Here is a 22,761-nt window from a genome sequence, read left to right as displayed (position 1 = left end):
AGTTAAACACAAATACACACTAACAAAACAAGGCAATATGGGACAACCGATATGAAAATTACTAGTGAAGTTCAAACAAAGGCAAAACATAAGCAATCATGAAAAGTAATCTGAGGATCTGAGCCCTGGAATGACCTTTAAACAGTGAAATATTCATTCAAGAAAGGAAAGCAATTGGGAGAACATTTTGACTGAGGAAGATAATATGGGTAAGTAGAAAGTACAAGATATGAATATTGCATACTGAGTAGATAGTTTGACTGGAATAAAGGGTATGAGTAGGGAGCAGTAAAAGGAAAGGCTAGAACTGTAAGGACAAATTATAGCATCTTAAATGTTAGACTAGGAAGTTTGAAAGCTAAGCCTATTCTAAGAGGCTACAACTTAAAAAGGTTTGTGAGTAATGCAGTAATAAGAAAGTAGAGTTTCAGAAAGGCTCATTCAACCAAGGTATACAACATATACTGAAGAGGTCATAAACGAGAAGCAAACTTATTACAATACTTTGAAAGTAAAATGTTAGTGCTCATCTTAGGATACTCAAGACAGAAAGGAAAGATATTTGAAGCACACGTGAATAAAGGAGCAATAGATCTTGAGGGTTAAATAAAATAAAATAGACCATGATGAGCCTTAGGGAACAGAGGACTATTACTATGAATGATATAAACATAGAAAATGTAAAAGCTGACTTGGCTTGTAAATATCCAGCAGACAAAAATGTGGAACTGGGGTTGGGAGATCTGAAGTTTAGTTCCTAGAGTTTATAATAGATAATACTAAAGTAATCCACTGAAAGAAACATAGTCAGTTAACTCAAATATCTATCCTAATAGCTCCAAGAAAAAGATTTTGATTTAGAATATAATCAATACCGGCATAGCACAAATTACAACTTTGAGGTATATACTGTTCTGATGAAGCAAAATGCACTTGCATTCTGAAAGGACTGACAAAAAGCCAAGCTCTTAGGGCAAAGTCAGCTGAACTCAGATTATCTTAAAAATATAAAGAAAAATGCATAATTTATGTCAAAACCATAACTGAATTCAGATTACAAAAGAGAAAATGTTTTTTATAAATTGGCTATTAAGTTAAATAGGAATTAACATATTACCTAAAAAATATAAGTAAAATTGACTCTATGGTTAGAGGAAATGATCTTTCACAAGGACCAATTTTTTTTGGGGGGGGAGTGGGTCTCACTGTGTTGTCCAGGCTGGAATGCAGTGGTACAATCACAGCTCACCATAGCCTCAACTTCCCAGGATCAGGGCAATCCTTTCACCTCAGACTCCCAAGTAGCTGGAACCACAGGTGCACACCACCATAACCAGCCAATTTTTAAATTTTTGTGTAGAGACAAGGTCTTGCTGTGCTGCTCCAACTGGTCTTAAACTCCCAGGCTCAACCAAACCTCCCATTTCAATCTCCCAAAGTGCTGAGATTATAGGCATGAGTCACCAGGTCCAGCTTCACTAGGGCTAAGCTTAAAAATAAAAATTTTCAGATTCTGGGCATAAGTCACATTTTATAATAAAAATCTAGCCTTTTGAAGCTCAACTTATTTCCTATTTGGCCTATTTTCTTGTAAGTTAAGAGACTGTCATGAAGATGAAGACAGTGATATCCAAAAGTAGAATCCCCAGACAATCTGGCACATATATTCCCAGTTTTTGCCTCTGAATCTAGAAGACCTGGATGAAACTCCTGGCTCCTACTAAAAGCAGTGAAATTTCAGCATCAGAGACCCTCCTAAGCTTTTTCTCTTATTGAAAACAGTTGTATATTAAAAAGAAGTGTGCAGATGGTTCAGTTTCCAAATAAAACTTTACTAAGCAATCGTTTAAACTTATTTAAAGAAACTCTTTTTAAATTTAACTTTTTTTTTTACAAAGTAGGGTTGAGTTACATGTATGAGTCCTCTCTGCTCCCAATACTACCAGATGCTCTATTGTTAAACTGCCACTGTAAGGAGGCACTAAGTGATCCTTATACTTTCTTTCAATTAAACTATGACACATTCTGGAATCACATGTTTCTATGTGTATATAAAACAGTTCTACATCTTTTAGTCCTTTAATAACTAATGTAGAGTTTTGGGCAATGAAAATTTGTGTTTTTTAAAAAATGAGATTGATAGATTTAAAGCAATTTAAATCACATTTTTGTGTTTCTCTAAGACCAAACAGAACCTGAGACATATAAGGGGGCACCCCCAATAAAACGGAATTATTTTTTTTGGAGGGTGGACCCCTTATAATATAGGCTTCCCCACTAGATTAGTGTTTTAGGAACTTATCAGAACCAGTGTACCAGCTAGCATTGTTGTGAGAGGCTGTGTTCGACTTCAGTGAATTTTTTGTTAAAGATTCTTTCAAAGCATTTGCCCATTTCATGATGGGTGATTTATGAGTGCACCTGCCTACACTGTGCTGAGTGTTTAGCAGTTTTTGATCAAAAACGGCATGATCCCCTTGCTCTACCCTCCCTAGCTACCCAATTTCACCCTGAGAGACGTTTTTTGTTTTGCTGGATGATAAAAGTCTCAAAGGGAAACATTATGTGAATGTGGAAGAGGTAAAACAAAAAAATGGTAGAAACACTAAAAGATATTGAGATCGACAAGTTCAAAAACATTTTGAGCACTGGAAAAAGCATCTTGGTAGGTGTATTGCATCACACAAAGACTACTTTTTAGGTGACTGAAGTTTAAACATGTAAGAATAAATACACAATTTTCAATAAATAAATTCCTGGGTTTTGTGGGTCTCCCCTACTGTAATACTGCCCCTAAGTGCCCAGATAATATATATATGAATCTGCTTATCTTTTCCTATAGAAATAAAAATCAATTTAAAGAAAAGTTCAAAAACTATCAAACATAGATCTGAAAGAGAGAACTAGATACTCACTAGTTGATCTTGGTCATTTTGGAGTGAAGACATAGCTTTTATTAAACTTTGTACTTCGGCTGGGCTGGTGGTAGGCTAGACTGCAGACCTCTGCTTCCCTTCCTCTGACTTTTGGAATTTCTTCAGCTCATTCCATAGGTGATCTCTCTCATTCTGTACACTGGTCATAGCCTTGGAAAAGGACTGTACTGTGCTGTAATAATCTTCTACTTGTGAGAACAAGTGAAGTAGTTACTCATCTTTGGATAGGAGCTGTTGGTTAAGTGTCTCAAGATGAGACAGGCTGTTTTCCTCCATGGAGTTCTTTGCAAATTTACTTTTAGAAAGAAGAGCAACTCTCTTTGTGTTTAAGAGGCCCTGTTGTTCTCTCAGCTGTGCCATCTCCTTTAGACTGGCATCATATTTCCTTTTCAATTCATCAATCTCCTTGTTGGCTTGATCTCTACTCTGCAAGGAATTCACAGACCTTCCAAAAGACTGAATTTGTGGTGTGAGATCTTTATTTTCTTTGGTGACCATGAGTAATTTCTGTTTCTTCTCCACCAGATCTCTTGCTAGCTCTGCCACTCTCTCTTCTGTTTTGGTTTCATTTCACATTATCCCTGCATCATGATGAAGGTACTTTAATTCTTTCTTCAGTTTATCTTCAATTTCACCTACCTTCTTGGCAGCTTCCTTTCAAACACAAACCAATTCCTCTTCTAGTTCTGTCATTCTCTTCTGAGAGGAGGAAAGCATAGTGCTTAGCTTCTGTGCTGCTTCTTCTTTTACTTTCAATTGATATTCTCCTAACATACCTTCTTCTTGCAAGGCTGTCACTTACTTGTCTCTTTAGTTAGGAATATAGACACTTTCAAACTCTCAATCTCTTTAGATAAACTTGGTTTTTCCTCTTGTAGGACATTAGAGGACCTTTGTAGATCCTCCTTTGCTTCTTTGAACTTCTTCAACTTTTCTTCTAATTTAGTATTTTCATTTCTCAGCTTCTTATTTTGCTAAAGTTGAGCTTCAAGAAGTTGCTTTTGCTGACAGTCCTTTATTGATATCACTTGGTTCAGGTCTTCCCTATATTGGATCATTTCTGCAGTTAGCTTGGCATTCTCAGAATTGAGGTCATCCATATGACTTCACAAGTCTTGAATTTCTTCCTTAAAGAAGTTGAGTCTTTGATTTTCCAATAAAGACCTGTCCATTTCTAAAACAAGTTTGTCTTGTTCTTCCTGAAGAAGAGTTAATAGGCCTAAAAATGTATCTTTTTCCTTATTTTGAGCAAAAACTTGTCTTTCCACACCTGCCAGACTTGGTAAGTTGTTCAATGGTATCTCTGGCCAAAGACAATTCTTCTTGGAGACTTTTGTTTTCTTTTAGTACTTGTTTTTGGGGAAAAGGGGGAAGTCTGAAGCTTCCTCTGTATTTGTTGCTTTGCTCTACTTTTTTCTTCAGTCGTGGTGGGCTTTTGCTTCATTTCACAGAATTCCACCTGTAACTGCTTTGTGCTTTTATCATGCTCTTTGGCTTGCATCTCTAACTGTGTAAGCAAAGACTTAATTAAATTTTCTTGTTCTATTATCGCCATCTGTACTTTAGCAAGGATTTTTTCTTTCTCACTAAGTTGTCCAGAAAGGAAGATAACTTCTTTTTCCTTCTTGCTTATGAGTTTTTGTAGTTCATCTAGCTCAGGCTGTAATTCTTTTAGATGTCTTAAGCTAGCAATTTCTAGTTGACAGCTTTCCAATTTCTGCTTCAGGCTTTCTGCATGGGCTTCAGCTTCTTGGGATCCTGTCTTTAGACTCTGAATTTCTAAATTCTGTTTATCTGCTCTTGTAGCTGAAATACCTCTTCTGATTTTTTAGTAAGTTCATTTGTTGTAGAACTAACTTTTAATTCTAACTCCTCTTTCTCAGACTCTAGTTCTTTCAGCTGGGCCTTAATCTGAGCAATGTAAGTGTTTCTCTAAAGAGCACTTGCATCTCTAGAATGAGAAGGCCAATATGAGCACAAGTCAGACTCTAACACGAGCTGAGTTGGATACTGTTCTGTGGCTTTGAATAAAGGTTCTTCTAAACCTGGAGTAGAAGAGCCCGGTTCCTGCTGGTCATTGCCTGGGAGTTTTCCATCTATGGAATCCCTTACTTGAACTTATAGTCATCTTTCTGTTGTGTTAGCTCCTCCCTAAGATGTTTTTCTTTCTCCTGTGCCTTTTATAAAATCACCTTGTGGGAGATTAAGACTTCCTGTAGCTTATTTTGAAGTTTCTCCTTTTCTTTTTAAAGGCCCAGTATCTTTTCATCCAGTTCTGCTTTCCAGTGTTCACCACTACCTGTACCATGTGGACTGATCATCATTGTTTTTTTTAACAGGTGAGGCTGAGTTCCCATCACCAGTATTCTTGGTATTTGTTTTTAATTTCTGGATAATTGCTTGGTTTTCAATGATTTCCACTAGAAGCAAATCTATTTGGTTTGTCTTATCTTGTAAGTTCTGATTCATCTGTTTGACTATAACCTGTAATTGTTCTTCAGCTGCCATCATTTCTTCCAAATCTTTCTTTATATGCTCTGGCTCTGCTTCTTTCTCAGATATTGTCTGTTTTAAAGAAATGTTTAGTTCTTGGAACTTAGAAGTCACACATTTTTCTGAGTCTTCCTTGTTCTCTTTCTCATCCTTCATTTCTGTCCTCCCACTCTCACTGAGTGGGACCTCTTTCTTAGATTCCTCTCTTGTTTTGGGTAATTCCTCTTCTAATCTGCTGATTCTCTGTAGAAATTCCTTTCTGGTAATAAACACTACCTGGAGCTTTCTCTTCCTTGGCTCACTTTCTTTCTTCAGAAGATCTAATTCATGCTGATGTTCTTCTTTACTTATTAGCCCTGCTGGATTCGGCTCATCATAATTATGTTTAAAGCCGGAAACAACTTCTTTATCTTCTTCCACTTGCTCTTTTTGTGTTTCTTTTGCTCTGCATAATAAATTTAGCTGCTCTTTAAGAGTCTTTATTTCAACTCCAAGAGAAAGTTTTTCTTCATTAAACTGAACCATTTTCTCAGTCATACTAAAGCTGATTTCTGTCACTCACTGATCCTTCTCGATGGTTTGTTGCTTTCCACATCTCTCTTTTTCTCTAGTAAGAGTTGATCTGGAGGTTCCAGTAAGATGGTGACAGCATAGATAGATCTGTGAGTTCCCAAAAAGACTCTTACTTTTCTTCCCCCACCCCCCAACCCACCACCAGTGCACTGGTCCGAGGTCCGGGGACCTTCATTCCCATGCAGGGCTGGATATTGCAGCTGCTGCTGCTGCTCAACTTTGTGTGACTCCTGCTGCACAGGAGTCCTGGGTCCCGGCTCCCTCCCTGGCTACATCGTCTCACCCAGCACAGAGCACCAAGCTGCCAGTCACCCAGGGAGGCTCTGGGTGCCCTACCCTCAGAGACACCAGTCCCATTTCTGGCTGAAGTACCCTGTGAGGGACCCAGGGCCAATCTCACTGCCCACTGCCTGCCCTTTGGAGCTTTGGGGCTCTGGAACTCTGGGCCTACCACAGCTGAGGCACTCAGCATGCGATGAGGTGCTGATCGGAAGCTCTCAGCTCCAGAGGAGGACACTCCTGACCCCCTTCTCCACCCCAGCCTGCTGGTGGTACCCCGGATCCAGCACCCAGCTGTGCAGCTGATCCCTGGTGCCTCCCACTCCAGCACAGCCCATCACAGTGGAACACACAGGGACCCAGACAAGCAGAGAGAAAAGATCTGCCAAAGTGAAGCTGCCACCTAGGCCATTCTCCAGGCAGAGATTTGCACTGTTCTGCACACCTATCAACAGCCTCCACCTTGGTTCCAAAGGTAACATCGCTAAACAGGAGACAAAGCCCCTCCCCTGCTGAATCAGACAAAGGCAACGCTGCAGACCTCCCAGGCAGCAGGCTAAAAAAAAACAAACCCAAGCTGCCAGTAAATCTAGCTGCCTGCAAGGAAAACAAAGGGGAGAGGCTGGAGATCAGAGCTGAAGGGTCACTCAGGGAAGATCCCAGAGCTAGTCTGATCTCTTATTTTGACTTTTGATTTTATCATTTTGACTGTTTGTTTTGTCACTTTTGTTCGCTTTCTGACTTACACTATCTGTTTTATGATTTTATTGGTCTGTCTCTGTGTGGCTACCAGTTTCCTTTAGGGAATTTGGCTCACATGTCTTTTTCACTTCTCTCTAGTCTTGTGTCTCTTTTTCACCTATTAATTGGTATGTATGTCTGTTTTCCCTCTGACTCTCCTCTCTTTCTAACTTCCTATTGACCCCCCTTCCTCCATTATTTTCCTCTTTTGTACCGCCTTCTGTTCCAGGGATCAAACCTATATACTGCTGCACAGACAGATTATAAGGCTGTGGGAAATAGGTTCCAGTGTGCTCATACCACCTGTGGGTGGATGCTGGAATCAGCATATAGATTCTGAATCACAGCCTCCCCCTCAATTAAACCTCAAAACTGCATCAAATACAGCCCGCAGCCCACACTCCAGCCTCAAAAGTGAACAAAGCCAGAGGACCCTCATAAGGAAGAACAGGAAATGGTACAAGTGAAACAAAAGCAACCCCACCTTCCCTGAAAAACAAAATTAAAGAAGGGGAGGGAAAGGGAGAGAGAAAAATCTACACAAATGAAGAAAAACCAAAAGAAGAATATGGGTCTCTCCCAGACCCCTGGGAGGGCAGACACTGATAAAACTGACTTCGGAATGCAAACAATGAAGAACCCACAGAATGACTGGTCCCAATATACAGATCTAGATATCAAGACATTAATGGAGAGATTGAAAAGAATTGAGAGACAAGAAGAAACTACAAAGGAGCTGATATCTGAGATAACAGTAATAAAGAATACTGTGACTGAAATAAATAACAAACTGACAAGCATGGAAAGCAGAATTACCCAAGCAGAAGAAAGAATCTCAGAGCTTGAGGACCAAAATATAGAACTAACCCAAACTCTTAAAAACACACAAAACAAGTCCAAAAAGACAGAACAAAACCCTTAGGAGATGAGCGATCATGTCAAGAGACCAAACCTAAGAGGAATTGGCCTTCCTGAGGCAGAAAAAGAGATAGAGACCACACTGAAACAAACTTTCCATGAGATCATTCAAGAAAACTTCCCTTATCTAATCAATGATGCAAAAATTCAAACACAAGAGTTTCAGAGAACCCCTGCAAGACAACAAATGAGAAGACCAACTCCTAGACACATAATAATTCACCTAAACAAAGTAGGCATAAAAGAAAAAATCCAAAAGGCAGCAAGAGAAAAAGGCCAGATCACCTATCATGGAAGACCAATCAGAATAGCAGCAGATTTATCTACAGAAACCCTACAGGCTAGGAGAGCTTGGAGCCCTATCCTCAAAGTCCTAAAAGATAAACAATTTCAACCAAGAATAACGTACCCAGCCAAGTTAAGCTTCATCAGTGAGGGAGAATTAAAATCTTTCAGGATATCCAATCCCTAAGAACCTATGCTGCAACCAAACCACCTCTACATGAAACAGTTAAGAAAGTACAAAACACAGAAGAAAAGGAAAAAAAGAACAACATTCTTCACAAGAGTACAGGAAAAAGAATAAAATACACATGAACCAACTCCAAAACCAAAAGAAAGACAAAAAACCAAGTGGAAGAACAACAACTCTATAAGAACTCGATCATAGGCTTGAACTCTCACATTTTGAAAATTAGCCTGAATGTGAATGGCCTAAATGCACCACTGAAAAGACATAGAATGGCAAAATGGATAAAATATCACAAGGCAACAATATACTGCCTTCAAGAGACCCATCTCACTACAAAGGACATGCACAGTCTCAAAGTAAGAGGATGGGAAACAAATTTTCAGGCGAATGGAACACAAAAGAAAGGAGGAGTTGTGATCCTAATTTCAGACAAAATACCATTTAAGCTATCAAAAATTAAAAAAGATTCAGAAGGCCACTACATAATGATAAAAGGCTCAATCCATCAACAAGAAATATCTATCCTACACATATATGCACCCAACATAGGTGCACCAACTTTCATAAAGCAACTTCTAGGAAAACTAAAGAAAGATATTTACTCCAACACCATCTTAACTGGGGACCTTAATACTCCACTCACAACCCAAGACAGATCATCAGGAAAAAAAAATCACCAATGAGATCCGGAACATGAATTTGACTCTTGACCAAATGGACTTAATTGATATCTACAGGACACTCCATCCAAAGACCAAAGAATACATATTCTACACATCACCACATGGAACAGATTCTAAGATTGACTACATAACTAGCCATAAATCAAGCATAAGCAAATTTAAAGGGACCGAAAATTTACCATGCACCTTCTTGGATCACAGTGGAATAAAAATAAACATTAACACCAACAAGGTCCCCCCAAAACCCACAAAGACATGGACACTAAATAGCGTGATGCTAAACAACTCCTGGGTCAAAGATGAAATCAAAACAGATATCAAAAGATAACTGGAAATAAACAAAAATAAAGAAACATCTTACCAAAATTTGTGGGATGCCATGAAATCTGCAGTAAGAGGGGAATTTATATCCCTACAAATGCACATGAAGAAAATGGAAGGATCACAAATTAACAGCCTAACAAGCCACCTAAGAAAGCTGGAAATGCAAGACCACAGAAACCCTAATTTCAGCAGAAGAATCAAGATCACCAAAATAAAAGCCCAAATCCAGGACATAGAAGACAAAAAGACATTACAAAAAAATCAATGAAACAAAAAGCTGGTTCTTTGAAAGGATAGACAGCATCAATGTTCCCCTAGCTAGACTGACCAAGAAAAAGAGAGAAAAGACCCAAATAAGCACAATCAGAAAAACAAAAGATGAAGTCACATCTGATGCTGAAGAAATACAAAAGATCATTAGAGACTACTGTATACACTTGTATGGAAACAAACTTGAAAACCTCATGGAAATGGAGGACTTTCTGTCATCACACAACCTGCCTAGGTTGAAACAAGAAGAAATTGAGACCCTAAATAGACGAATAACAATCAAGGAAATTGACTATGTGATAAGAAAACTACCTACAAAAAAAAGCCCTAGACCAGATGGCTCTCCAGCAGAATTTTATAAGCCATTTTAGGAAGAGCTGATTCCAATACTACTGAAGGTATTTGAGGCGATTGACAAAGATGGAACTCTCCCTAAATAATTTTACGAAGCTAACATGACATTGATACCCAAGCCAGGTAAAGACCCAAAAAGAAAGAGAACTACAGATCAATATCTTTGATAAACATAGATGCTAAAATTCTCAACAAGATCCTAGCAAACCAGATTCAACAACACATCTCAAAAATCATCCATCATGACCAAGTAGGCTTCATCCCAGGGATGCAAGGCTGGTTCAACATTCGCAAAACCATAAATGTAATTAAATACATCAACAGATGTCAAAACAAAAACCACATGATTATATTGTTAGATGCAGAAAAAGCTTTTGATAAAATCCAGCAGCCCTTCTTGATAAAAACCCTCAAACATCTAGGCATATGGGGAACATACCTCAAAATAGTAAAAGCCATCTACGAGAAACCCACAGCCAGCATACTCCTAAATTGACAAAAATTGGAACCATTACCCCTGAAAACTGGAACAAGACAAGGATGCCCACTCTCACCCCTCCTGTTTAACATAGTATTGGAAGTCCAGGCTCAAGCAATCAGAGAAGAGAAGGCAATCAGGGGTATCCAAACAGGAAAAGAGGAAGTCAAGTGATCTCTCTTTGCAGATGATATGATTGTGTACCTTGAAAATCCAATAGAATCCGTCAAAAACCGCCTTATACTGATAAAGGCCTTTGGCAAAGTCTCAGGATATAAAATAAATGTGCAAAAGACAATCACATTTCTTTACACTGATAATAAACAAACAGAAACCCAAATAAAAAGCACAATTCCATTCACAATCGCCAAAAAAAAGTGATATACATTGGCATCTTCCTAACCAGAGACGTGAAAGACCTTTACAATGAAAACTACAAAACTCTGCTCAAAGAAATCAAAGATGACATGAACAATTGGAAAAATATCTCATGCTCATGGATTGGAAGAATCAACATTGTGAAGATGTCCATCCTACCTAAAGCAATCTTCAGATTCAATGCAATACCCATCAAATTACCAGCAACATTCTACTCAGACCTAGAAAAAGCAACACAGGAATTCATATGGAAACACAAATGACCAAGAATAGTCAGAACAATGCTCAGCAAAAAAAAAAAAAAAACAAAGCAGGCAATATCACATTACCAGACTTCAAACTTTACTATAAAGCTACAATAATCAAAACAGCTTGGTACTGGTATAGGAGCAGGCATATAGATCAATGGAATAGAATTGAGATTTCAGAAGCGAAACCTCAATTTCTCAACCAACTCATATTTGACAAAGCCTCCACCACCTACCACTGGGGAGAGGAGAACTTATTCAGTAAATGGTGCTGGGAAAACTGTCTCACCTCATGCAGAAGATTGAAACAGGATCACTATCTATGCCCATACACAAAAATTAACTCCAAATGAATCAGAGACCTAAATGTAAAACCTCAAACCATAAGAACCTTAGAAAATGAAGGACATACCCTCATGGAAATTGGAACTGGCATCCAATTCCTGAACAAAACCCGAAACCCACAGGCCATAAGAGATAAGATAGACAAGTGGGACCTCATTAAACTGACAAGCTTCTGCAAAGCCAAAGAAACCATTAAGAGCAGGGAGACAGCCTACAGACTGGGAAAAAGTATTTGCCAACTCCAGGTCTGACAAAGGCTTAACATCTTGGATCTACAAGGAACTCAAACGTGCTGAAAAGAAAAAAATAAACAATCCCATTATAAAATGGGCAAAAGATATGAACTTCACAAAGGAAGACATCCAAGCAGCCAACAGACACATGAAGAAATGTTCAACATCACTAATCAGGGAGATGCAAATCAAAACCACACTGAGATACCACGTAACTCCAGTCAGAATGGCAATTATCAATAACTCAAAAAATAACAGTTGCTGGAGAGGGTGTGGTGAAAAGGGAACACTTCTACACTGTTGGTGGGAGTGTAAACTAGTGCAACTTCTGTGGAAAGCTGTGTGGTGATTCCTAAGAGCTCTAAATATCAATATCCCATATGACCCTGCAATCCCCAATTGGGAATATATACCTGGAGAACTCAAATCACTCTATCAAAAAAATACCTGAACATGAATGTTTATCACAGCATTGTTCACAATAGCAAGAAGTTGGAAGCAACCATGCTGCCCATCAAAAGAGGACTGGATTTTTAAAATGTGGTACATATACACGATGGAATATTATGCAGCCATAAAAAAGAACAAAATCATGAATTTTGCAGCAACCTGGATGGAACTAGAGTCTATAATACTGAGTGACCTCTCACAGAAACAAAGATCTGAGTATCACATGTTCTCACTCATATAGTGGACTGTGATCACCCGACGTATTACCATAAGAAAATGACTGATAGTGGTGGGAAACTATGGGGTGGCAGGGGAAGGGACATGGGATTAATGGCAGTAAACATCTGTCTGGGGACATGGAGACACCTTTTTATTAACAACGGTGCCCGAATGAAGCATATTTGTATATCTAACCCTTAACCAAACCCCACAATATCATAATTAAAAATATCAATTATAAAAAAAAAAGAGTTGATCCATTTTTGCTATTTCAATGTCCTTCAGTGAAAGGACCCGTTACAGTTCTTTGCCCTATTTGAGATATCCCTCACATGCTAGGTCACCCCAAGCACTTCACTTTCTTTCTTCTGCAGCTGGTTTTACAGGCTTATCAGTGTATTCTGCTTAGAACACTGAAGCAGTGCATCATCCAGCTCATTCTGTAAAATTTCAGTTTTCAAATCTGTAGATTTGGCTTCTATACTGAGTCTGTGGATCTGTTCAGTAAGAAGGTTGTGATGAGTAGTATGGCTTCCTTTTTTTTTTTTTTTTTTTTAACTTCCAGGACATTTACTAGCTTAGTAATACTTTTTCCAGACTTGTTACATTAAGAGAAAAATAGATTTGTCAAGTTTTCTTTTTCTTTTTTTTTTACAATATCGATTATTTAATTTGTATCCCTCCTTTCCATTTTTTTTAATAAATATTTTTATTATGATATTGTGGGGTACAATTAAGGGTTAGGGGTACAAATATGCTTCATTCAGGCACCCTTGTTGATAAGCAGTGTCTCCCCATCCCCAGACAGGTATTTACTACTGTTAATCCCATCTCACTTCCCCGCCATAGTTTCCCACCACTGTCCGTAATTATCTTATAGTATTGCATTGGATGTTCAAGGTCCACTATGAGTGAGAACATGTGATACTCAGATATTTGTTTCTGTGAGAGGTCACTCAATATTATAGACTCTAGTTCCATCCAGGTTTCTGCAAAATTCATGATTTTTTTCATTTTTATGTCTGCGTAGTATTCCATCGTGTATATGTACCAATGTTTTAAATCCAGTCCTCTTTTGATGGACAGCATGGTTGCTTCCAGGTTCTTCCTATTGTGAACAATGCTGTGATAAACATTCGTGTGCAGGTATATTTTTGATAGAGTGATTTGAGTTCTCCAGGGTATATTCCCAGTAGGGGGATTGCAGGGTCATATGGGAGGTCGATATTTAGAGTTTTTAGGAACCACCACACTGCTTTCCACAGAGGTTGTACTAGTTTACACTCCCACCAACAGTGTAGAAGTGTTCCCTTTTTGCCATACCCTCTCCAGCAACTGTTATTTTTTGAATTATTGATAATTACCATTCTGAGTGGCGTTAGGTGGTATCTCAGTATGGTTTTGATTTGCACCTCCCTGATGATTAGTGAGGTTGAACATTTCTTCATATGTCTGTTGACTGCACGGGTGTCTTCCTTTGAGAAGTGTCTGTTCATATCTTTTGCCCATTTTATAATGGGGTTGTTTGTTTTTTTATTTTCAGCATGTTTGAGTTCGTTGTAGATCCAAGACGTTAAGCCTTTGTCAGACCTGGAGTTGGCAAATACTTTTTCCCAGTCTGTAGGCTGTCTCCCTGCTCTCTTGATAGTTTCTTTGGCTTTGCAGAAGCTTGTCAGTTTAATGAGGTCCCACTTGTCTATCTTATCTCTTATGGCCTGTGGGTTTCAGGTTTTGTTCAGGAACTAGATACCAGTTCCAATTTCCATGAGTATATGTCCTTCATTTTCTAAGGTTCCTATGGTTTGAGGTTTTACATTTAGGTCTCTGATCCATTTGGAGTTAATTTTTGTGTATGGGGATAGATAGGGGTCCGTTTCAATCTTCTGCATGTGGTCAGCCAGTTTTCCCACCACCATTTACTGAATAGGTGCTCCCCTCCCCAGTGGTAGGTGGTGGAGGCTTTGTCGAAGATGAGTTCATTGAGGAATTGAGGTTTTTGCTTCTGGAATCTCAATTCTATTGCATTGATCTATATGCCTGTTCCTGTACCAATACCATGCTGTTTTGATGATTGTAGCTTTATAGTAAAGTTTGAAGTCTGGTAATGTGATACCACCTGCTTTGGTTTTTTTTTTGCTGAGGATTGTTCTGGCTATTCTTGGACATTTGTGTTTCCATATGAATTCCTGTGTTGTTTTTTCTAGGTCTGAGAAGAATGTTGCTGGTAATTTGATGGGTATTGTATTGACTGTAAAGATTGCCTTAGCTAAGATGGACATCTTCACAATGTTGATTCTTCCAATCCATGAGCATGGGATATTTTTCCACTTGTTTGTGTCATCCTTGATTTCTTTGAGCAGTGTTTTGTAGTTTTCATTGTAAAGGTCTTTCACATTTCTGGTAAGGAAGATGCCAAGGTATTTCTTTTTTGTGTGGCTATTGTGAATTGAATTGTGTTTTTTATTTGGGGTTCTGTTTGTTTATTATTGGTGTAAAGTAATGCAAATATCTTTTGCACTTTTATTTTATATCCTGAGACTTTGCCAAAATCCTATATCTTGTAAGGTCGTTTTTGACATATTCTCTTGGCTTTTCAAGGTACACGATCATGTCATCTGCAAAGAGAGATAGCTTGACTTCCTCTTTTCCTATTTGAATACCCCTGATTGCCTTCTCTTCTCTGATTGCTTGAGCCAGGACGTCCAATACTATATTGAACAGGAAGGGTGAGAGTGGGCATCCTTGTATTCCAGTTTTCAGGAGAAATGGTTCCAGTTTTTGTCCATTTAGGAGTATGCTGGCTGTGGGTTTCTCGTAGATGGCTTTTACTATTTTGAGGTATGTTCCCAGTATGCCTAGCTGTTCGAGGGTTTTTATCAAGAAGGGGTGCTGGATTATATCAAAAGCTTTTTCTGTGTGTAATGATATAATCATGTGGTTTTTGTTTTGACATCTGTTGATATATTTAATTACATTTATGGTTTTACAACTGTTGAACCAGCCTTGCATCCCAGGGATGAAGCCTAGTCAGTCATGATGGACAATTTTTGATATGTGTTGTTGAATTTGGTTCTCTAGGATCTTCTTGAGAATTTCAGCATGTATGTTCATCAAAAATATTGGCCTGTGGTTTTCGTTCTTTGTTGGGTCTTTACCTGGCTTGGGTATCAATGTGATGTTAGCTTCGTAAAATGATTTTGGGAGAGTCCCATCTTTCTTAATTGCCTGGAATACCTCAGTAGGATTGGTATAAGCTCCTCCTTAAATGTCTTGTAGAATTCTGCTGGAAAGCCATCTTGTCCAGGGGTTTTTTTTTTTGCAGGTAGTTTTCTTATTATGTAGTCAATTTCCTTGGTTGTTATTGGTCTATTTAGGGTCTCAATGTTTTCTTGTTTCAACCAAGGTAGGATGTGTGATGACAGAAAGTCCTCCATTTCTGAAAGGTTTTCAAGTTTGTTTCCACACAAGTGTAAATAATAGTCGCTAATGATCTTTTGTATTTCTTCAGGGTCAGATGTGACTTCATCTTTCGTGTTTCTAACTGTGCCTATTTGGGCTTTTTCTCTCTTTTTCTTGGTCAGTCTAGTAGGGGACCATAGATCTTGTTTATCCTTTCGAAGAACCAGCTTTTTGTTTCACTGATTTTTTTGTATTATCTTTTTATCTTCTGTGTCCTGGATTTGGGCTTTTATTTTGGTGATCTGGATTCATCTTCTGAAATTAGGGTTTTTGTGGTCTTGCTTTTCCAGCTTTTTTAGGTGGCTTGTTAGGCTGTTAATTTGTGTTCCTTCCATTTTCTTCATGTGTGTTTGTAGGGATGCAAATTCCCCTCTTAGTACAGCTTTCATGGCACCCCAGAGATTTTTGTAAGATGTTTCTTCATTTTCATTTGTTTCCAGATATCTTTTAATCTCTGTTTTGATTTTATCATTGACACAGGAGTTGTTCAGCATCATGTCGTTTAGTGTCCATGTCTTTGTGGGTTTTGGGGGGACCTTGGTGTTAATGATTATTTTTATTGCACTGTGGTCTGAATGGGTGCATGGTAAAATTTCAGTTCCTTTAAATTTGCTTATGCTTGATTTATGGCCAAGTATGTGGTCGATCTTAGAGTATGTTTCATGTGGTGATGAGTAGAATGTGTATTCTGTGGTTTTGATGGAGGTTTCTGTAGGTATCAATTAAGTCCCTTTGATCAAGAATCACATTGAGGTTTTGGATCTCATTGCTGATTTTTTGTCCTGATGATCTGTCTAAGGTTGTGAGTGGGGTATTGAAGTCCCCAGCTATGATGGTATTGGAGTCGATATCTTTTTTTTAGTTTATCTAGGAGCTGCCTTATGAAAGTTGGTGCTCCTATGTTCAGTGCATATATGTTTAGGATGGATATTTCTTGTTGATGGATTGAACCTTTTATTATTATGTAGTACCCCTTCTGTAACTTTTTTAGTTTTTGATAGCTCAAAGGGTATTTTGTCTGAGATTAAGATCGTGACTCCACCTTTCTTTTGTGTTCCATTCGCCTGAAAATTTGTTTCCCATCCTCTTACTTTGTGTCTCTGAGTGTCCTTTCTAGTGAGGTGAGCCTCTTGAAGGCAATAGCTTGTTGCCTGGTGATATTTTATCCATTTTGCCATTCTATGTCTTTTCAGTGATGCGTTTAGTCCATTCACATTCAGACTAATTATTGAAATGTGAGAGTTGATCCTTATCATAATGTTCTTACAGAGTTATTGTTCTTCCTGTTTGTATGTTGCCTTTCTTTTGGTTTTAGAGTTGGATCATGTGTGTTTTTAAAATTGCCTGTACTCTTGTGAAGAACGTTGTTGTTCCTTTTTCCTTTTCTTCTGTGTTCAATACTTTCTTAAGTGTCACTTGTAGAGGTGGTCTTGTGGCAGTGTAGGTTCTTAGGGATTGGATATCTGGGAAAGATTTCAATTCTCCCTCACTGATGAAGCTTAGCTTGGCTGGGTAGGTTATTCTCCGTTGAAATTGTTTATCTTTTAGAACTTTGAAGATAGGGCTCCAAGCTCTCCTAGCCTGGAGGGTTTCTGTAGATAAATCTGCTGGTATTCTAATTGGTCTTCCCTGGTACAGAGTCTGACCTTTTTCTCTTGCAGCCTTTAGGATTTTTTTTATACCTACTTTGTTTAGGCGAATTATTATATGTCTGGGAGTTGGTCTTCTCATTTGTTGTCTTGCAGGGGTTCTCCAATTCTCTTGTGTTTTAATTTTTTCATCCTTGATGAGATGAGGGAAGTTTTCTTGCATGATTTCATGAAATGTTTGTTCCAGTGTGGCCTCTGTTTCTCTCTCTGCCTCAGGAAGGCCAATTACTCTTAGGTTTGGTCTCTTGAAGTGATCATTCATCTCTTGAAGATTTTGTTCTATTTTTTGTGCTTCTTTTCTATGCTTTTGACAGTTTGGGCTTGTTCTGTGTTTTGGTCTTTGAGTTCTGAGATTCTTTCTTCTGCATGGCTAATTCTGCTTTCCATGCTTATTAGTTTGTTATTTATTTCCATCACAGTATTCTTTACTGCTGTTATTTCTGACATCAGCTCTTTCCTATCTTCCTCTTGTCTCTCCTCAATTTTTAAAATTCTATTAATGTCTTCATGTCTCAGTTTGTGGCATGTGAGCAGTCATTCTGGGGGCTCTTCATTGTTTGTGTTCCAGAATCTGTTTTCTCAGTGTCTGATCCCCCAGGGGTCAGTGTGAGACCTATATTCTTCTTTTGTTTTTTCTTTATTTGTGCGGTTTTTTCCCCCTCCCTACTTTTTCCTTTTGTCCATGTCACCATCTTCTTTAATTCTTTTATTCAGGGATAGAGGGATTGCTTTTACTTCTGCTTGTTCAATCTGCTATTCTTTATGTATGCCCTCTTACTTTGTTCAATTCTGGAGTTGCACTGTAGGTTGCTGGTGGTCCTTTTTGCAGTTTTGAGATTTACTTAAGGGGGAAGCTGTGATTCAAAATCTATCTGCAGGTCCTGGTATTCACCGAGAGGTGTATGGATAATCTGGAACCCACTTCCCACTGCCTTGGAATCTGCCTGTGCAGTGGGGCTGTAGGTTTATACCCTGAAATAAAATGTAGTTAGCAGAGGGAAGGGAATGGAGCACACAGTAGGGGGAAGAGGGGGTGGAGAGAGAGAGGAGTAAGGGGGGAAACAAACGAGTGTATCAACAAATGGAGAGAGAGACCTAAACTGAAACAGATAAAAACCATAGACCACAGCTACAGACTAACCAGCCCCCATAAAAAAAAACATACAATGATGCTAACATACAATCTAACCAACCACTTTATTGTTGTGCTGTTCCTCTATGCAAAGATATGGTTTACAGAGAGGAGAAAAGAGAAGAAAAGGAAGAGGGAAAAAGGAACAAAACAATAGGAATAGAATCACGTCATTAAACTAACAGAACCAATCTAGCACACTCTGAGACTTTTCGTTTAAGTCCAATGTCCTTTCATCTCTGATTTCTAGCTTTCTTTTCAAGTTGTTAAATTAGTTCTCAGTTAGGGTCAGTTGCCCCTGGCCTGCTGTGAAGGACAGTTCAGATCACCATCCATTCACCACTCAAATCTGGCCCATGTCTCTTTTTCAAGCTTGTTCCTCCTGTTTCGATGTTGTTACCTTGAATCATCAGCAGGTGGTGCTATTTCAGCTGCTCACCCCAGGGGGTGTGGCTGAACAGGAGTCAGCCAATGGAAGCCTGCTTCAGGGCCCACGGGAGGAGACCCACGGCTGGCAGGATGTCAAGGTGGCATCAGAGGTGGCAGTGATCCTAGTAGATCTTGCCTGCAGGGGCTTCAAGGACTGAAGTCGTGGATCGCTTCAGGCATGGGTGGTGCGATGCGCTATGGCCACCATGGAGGCCATGGTGGCACCGGCAGTTGCTGTGTCTGTGGCTGCAGTGGTTGTCCAGACTGCTGCAATGCCCCAGTGGTGGTGACGGCTGAGCTCCATGTGAAGAGCAGGCTGCCAACGTTGGGGTCCGCAGCCCCTGGGGATAGAGCCAGAGACCCTCTGCATTCTCCTTTGCAGAGGGTTTCATAGAACAGGCTGCCCCATCTCCATCTTGCCAGAAGTCTTAAGTAGTTTGATTTTCATAGTCCAGTTTTCTTTGCCTTTCTCCTTCTGCAAGTCTTGTTTCCAGTTGCTTTATCTGATCCCTCAGTTCTCTTATTACACTAAGGTCCTTCATCTGAGAAAGAGGCTGGTCTCTTTCTTCAGACACAGCAGTGAATGCACTGCTGGTGTTTTCAGCATTTTTCTTTAACTCTTCAATCAATTGGGTTAGGATGCAACTTTCCTTAGCTTTCTCATCTAAATTTTTATCATAGTTTTCTTCTGCTTTATGAAAGCCTATCTCAAGCTCCACAATTTGACTTTTTAACCTCTCCAACTCATCCTGATGACACTGATTAGCATATAGTACAGCAGAAAGGGATTTATCAACATCATCTTGTTTTATTGAGTTCAATTCCATTCCAGTATCACTTAAAGGTATTTCCTCAGATGTTCTATTTTGATATTTAGTGCTCACCTGTTCTTCTTTTTACACCGATGCTCTTTTCATTTGGCATTAAGGGAAAGCCTTGCCCTGTATCTTCCAGAAGGACTTTCATTCTAACTGGAGCTATTTCTTCATTCACTATCTGTTTTATTTCTTTCTGGTCAAGGACCTCACAATTCCCCTCAGTCTTTTTGCCCTGGAGCTGCAACTTAAGAAATGCAGCTTCCTCTTGAACTTCTTTCATTTCCAGTGACAAAACTGATAATTCTTTATGTTTCTGAGAAAATGTGTTCTCCAGAACATCTTGTCTGCTTTCCTTAATAGAAGAGCTACTCTTGTTGAGTTTGACAATATTAGCCATGCTGATCTATATTTTAAGAAAGAAAGGAAAAGCCTTAATAAAATGTTTTATAATATTTTTTAAAAGCCTGAATAAAAACTGGTATTCCATGCACTTTTCAAAACCTCAAAGTTTTTGGTCCAAACCTTCTTTGCACAATAGAACTGTTAGATTCTTATAAAATTAATTTTTGTCTCCCAAATTGGGCCTCTGAGGGCACTCTGTCAATTCTGCACTGATGTCAAGCCCTATTCATAAGATCCAAGGAAACCTAGAATTCATTTTCTAGATATTCCTAACAAGGGAAGCTTTTTATCTTCAGAATAAAACTTCTTATTGTTTTTCCTAAGAATTACTTAAAATAAACAGGGAAGCAGGGAATAAATTTAAAATTTTGTTTCATCCCATACCAAGGAAGAAGTCATGGGATTCCTTTTCCTAAACCATCTACTAAAATAAGAAAGTTGCAAATATTAAATAAAATAGTCATTAAATAGACAAGTAGAATGTCAAACAAGTAAATTCAGATGAGTTGCCAAAATCAAATAATCAAAAAGGAGTTCTGCTGAGGCTTGGGCATAAAATTATAGACTTGTTTGACAAAATATGAACCAAATTATTACAAAGATTACTGTGCTAAATTGCTCAATCTATGCAAATTATTTCTTTTTTCTCTTTCTTATTTTATTTCTTTTTTGAATTTTACAAATTATGTCTTAATTATTTTCTTGGGAAACAAAATCAGTGAGTCTCATATCAAATTTAATTAGCATTTTATTAAATTAGCTTGGAAATGGCCACAAGATGATGGCCACCTTTGCCAATTATACCTCTGTTTTTGTTTTTTTGTTTTTTGCCTCAGAAACAAATTCCAATTTGATGGGAGAAAATAAAGAAACAAACACACAGGACTGTCAAATAATGTAGTGGCCAAGAGCAAGCTCTGCAACCCAGCTGCTTGGGTTTACATCTCAGTTGTACTGTTTACTAGCAGAAACTGTCACATAGTAAGTATCAAGTGAATATTAGCTATTATGTTGATATACATTATTAACAATAATGAATACACCCACTTTTTAGAGTTATTTGTTATATTAATAAAAGTTATTTCATGATTTTCATAAGCATTATTTTAGTTACTTTGAAATTCCTTGCTCTCTACATTACCCTATGTCATACTCAAATTTCTAGAGACCAAAACTATATATAGTATTTAGCACAGGGGGAAATTTCCTTTATAACATTTTCATGTCCATTCCTATTTGTCCACCCCTACATATATTAAAGATCTGATATAGTCAAGGCATTATTTTTGCCAGAAGACTTCAATGAAGCTAACTTATTTTTTGTTCTTTCTCTTACCCTAAATATTCTTATTTCTTCTTTTCCTTCTTACATGTCATGCACTCTCTTCCTTCCCTTGATCGTGCACTCTGCTGCTCACTATAACACAGTCTAATTAACTTTTTGGCATGAGTAGAGAATCAATGTCATCCCATACTGAGAAGGCAGAGAACTAGAGAATTTCACTCTTTCTGGCCACACTCATTTCTGTTTCCTCTAACACTAGTCTTTCCCTTTTGACTGAGTTTACATCTCCTATTCTGTCCTTTTCTGCTCACTGTCTCTTATTCCAAGGACTTACATTAGTCATTCTCCCCTTTGAAATTTTTATATGGGGTTTTTTTTTTATTCCCTTTTCCCCATTGTTCCCTGTTTGTTTATTCTCTCTTCTGGTTCTTTTGTTTTTCCCTTTTCTTACTAAGTTTTCAGCTTTTGTATCTTTTTTCAAACTCAGTTATCTTGTTTTCACAAGACACTATTGTTGAACATCTTAAAACCAGATATTTAGTAAAACATTATTCTAGATGTTTCTGTGAAGGTTTTTTAAATTTTTAGATGGCATTAATATTTAAATCAGCAGATTACCCTCTCTAATGTATGTGTGTCTGATCCAGTCAGTTGAAGGCATTAACAGAAAAAAGACTGATCTCCCACAAAACAGAGAATTTTGCCACTTAACTGACTGCTTTTGGATTCAAACTGCAACTCTTCCATGGGTCTCCAGCCAGCTGGCCTTCCCTGCAGCTACTAGACTTGCCAGCCTTCACAACTGCATCAGTCAATTCTTTAAAATAAATATCTCTATATATATACATCCTGTTGGTTCTGTTTCTCTGAAGAACACTGGCTGATGTAATAAGCAAGCAGATACTTCTTGAGATTACTCCTCAAGGTCATATATGATTCTATCATTAACTTACTAATTAAAAGGGCACAGCTAATTAAACACAATACATCTAATAATGATCTTAAACCAACAAAATGATATTAAGCAGCCATACATCTCATATAATAATTTTCAGGTCATAAAAGGCAGCATTCTCAGGGAGATCCGGTAAGATGGAAATGGCATAGGTGGGCTTGTGAGATTCTCTGAATGTGAGTTCCCAAAAAGACTTACTTTTCTTCCCCCACCCCCCCTGCCCACCACCAGCTGCACT

General features: G+C 38.3%; 1 pseudogene; it reads right to left on the bottom strand.

The window, feature by feature from the left end:
* Nucleotides 1-2,903: 2,903 nt before the first annotated feature.
* LOC103268740 lies at nucleotides 2,904-20,284 on the bottom strand (annotated as a pseudogene).
* Nucleotides 20,285-22,761: the final 2,477 nt, after the last annotated feature.

Source organism: Carlito syrichta, unplaced genomic scaffold (genome assembly GCF_000164805.1).
Source record: "Carlito syrichta isolate Samal-C Ts95f unplaced genomic scaffold, Tarsius_syrichta-2.0.1 Scaffold308881, whole genome shotgun sequence".
Classification (NCBI taxonomy): Eukaryota; Metazoa; Chordata; class Mammalia; order Primates; family Tarsiidae; genus Carlito; species Carlito syrichta.
The sequence above is the reverse complement of the archived record's forward strand: the minus strand, read 5'-3'. Positions and strand labels throughout refer to the sequence as shown.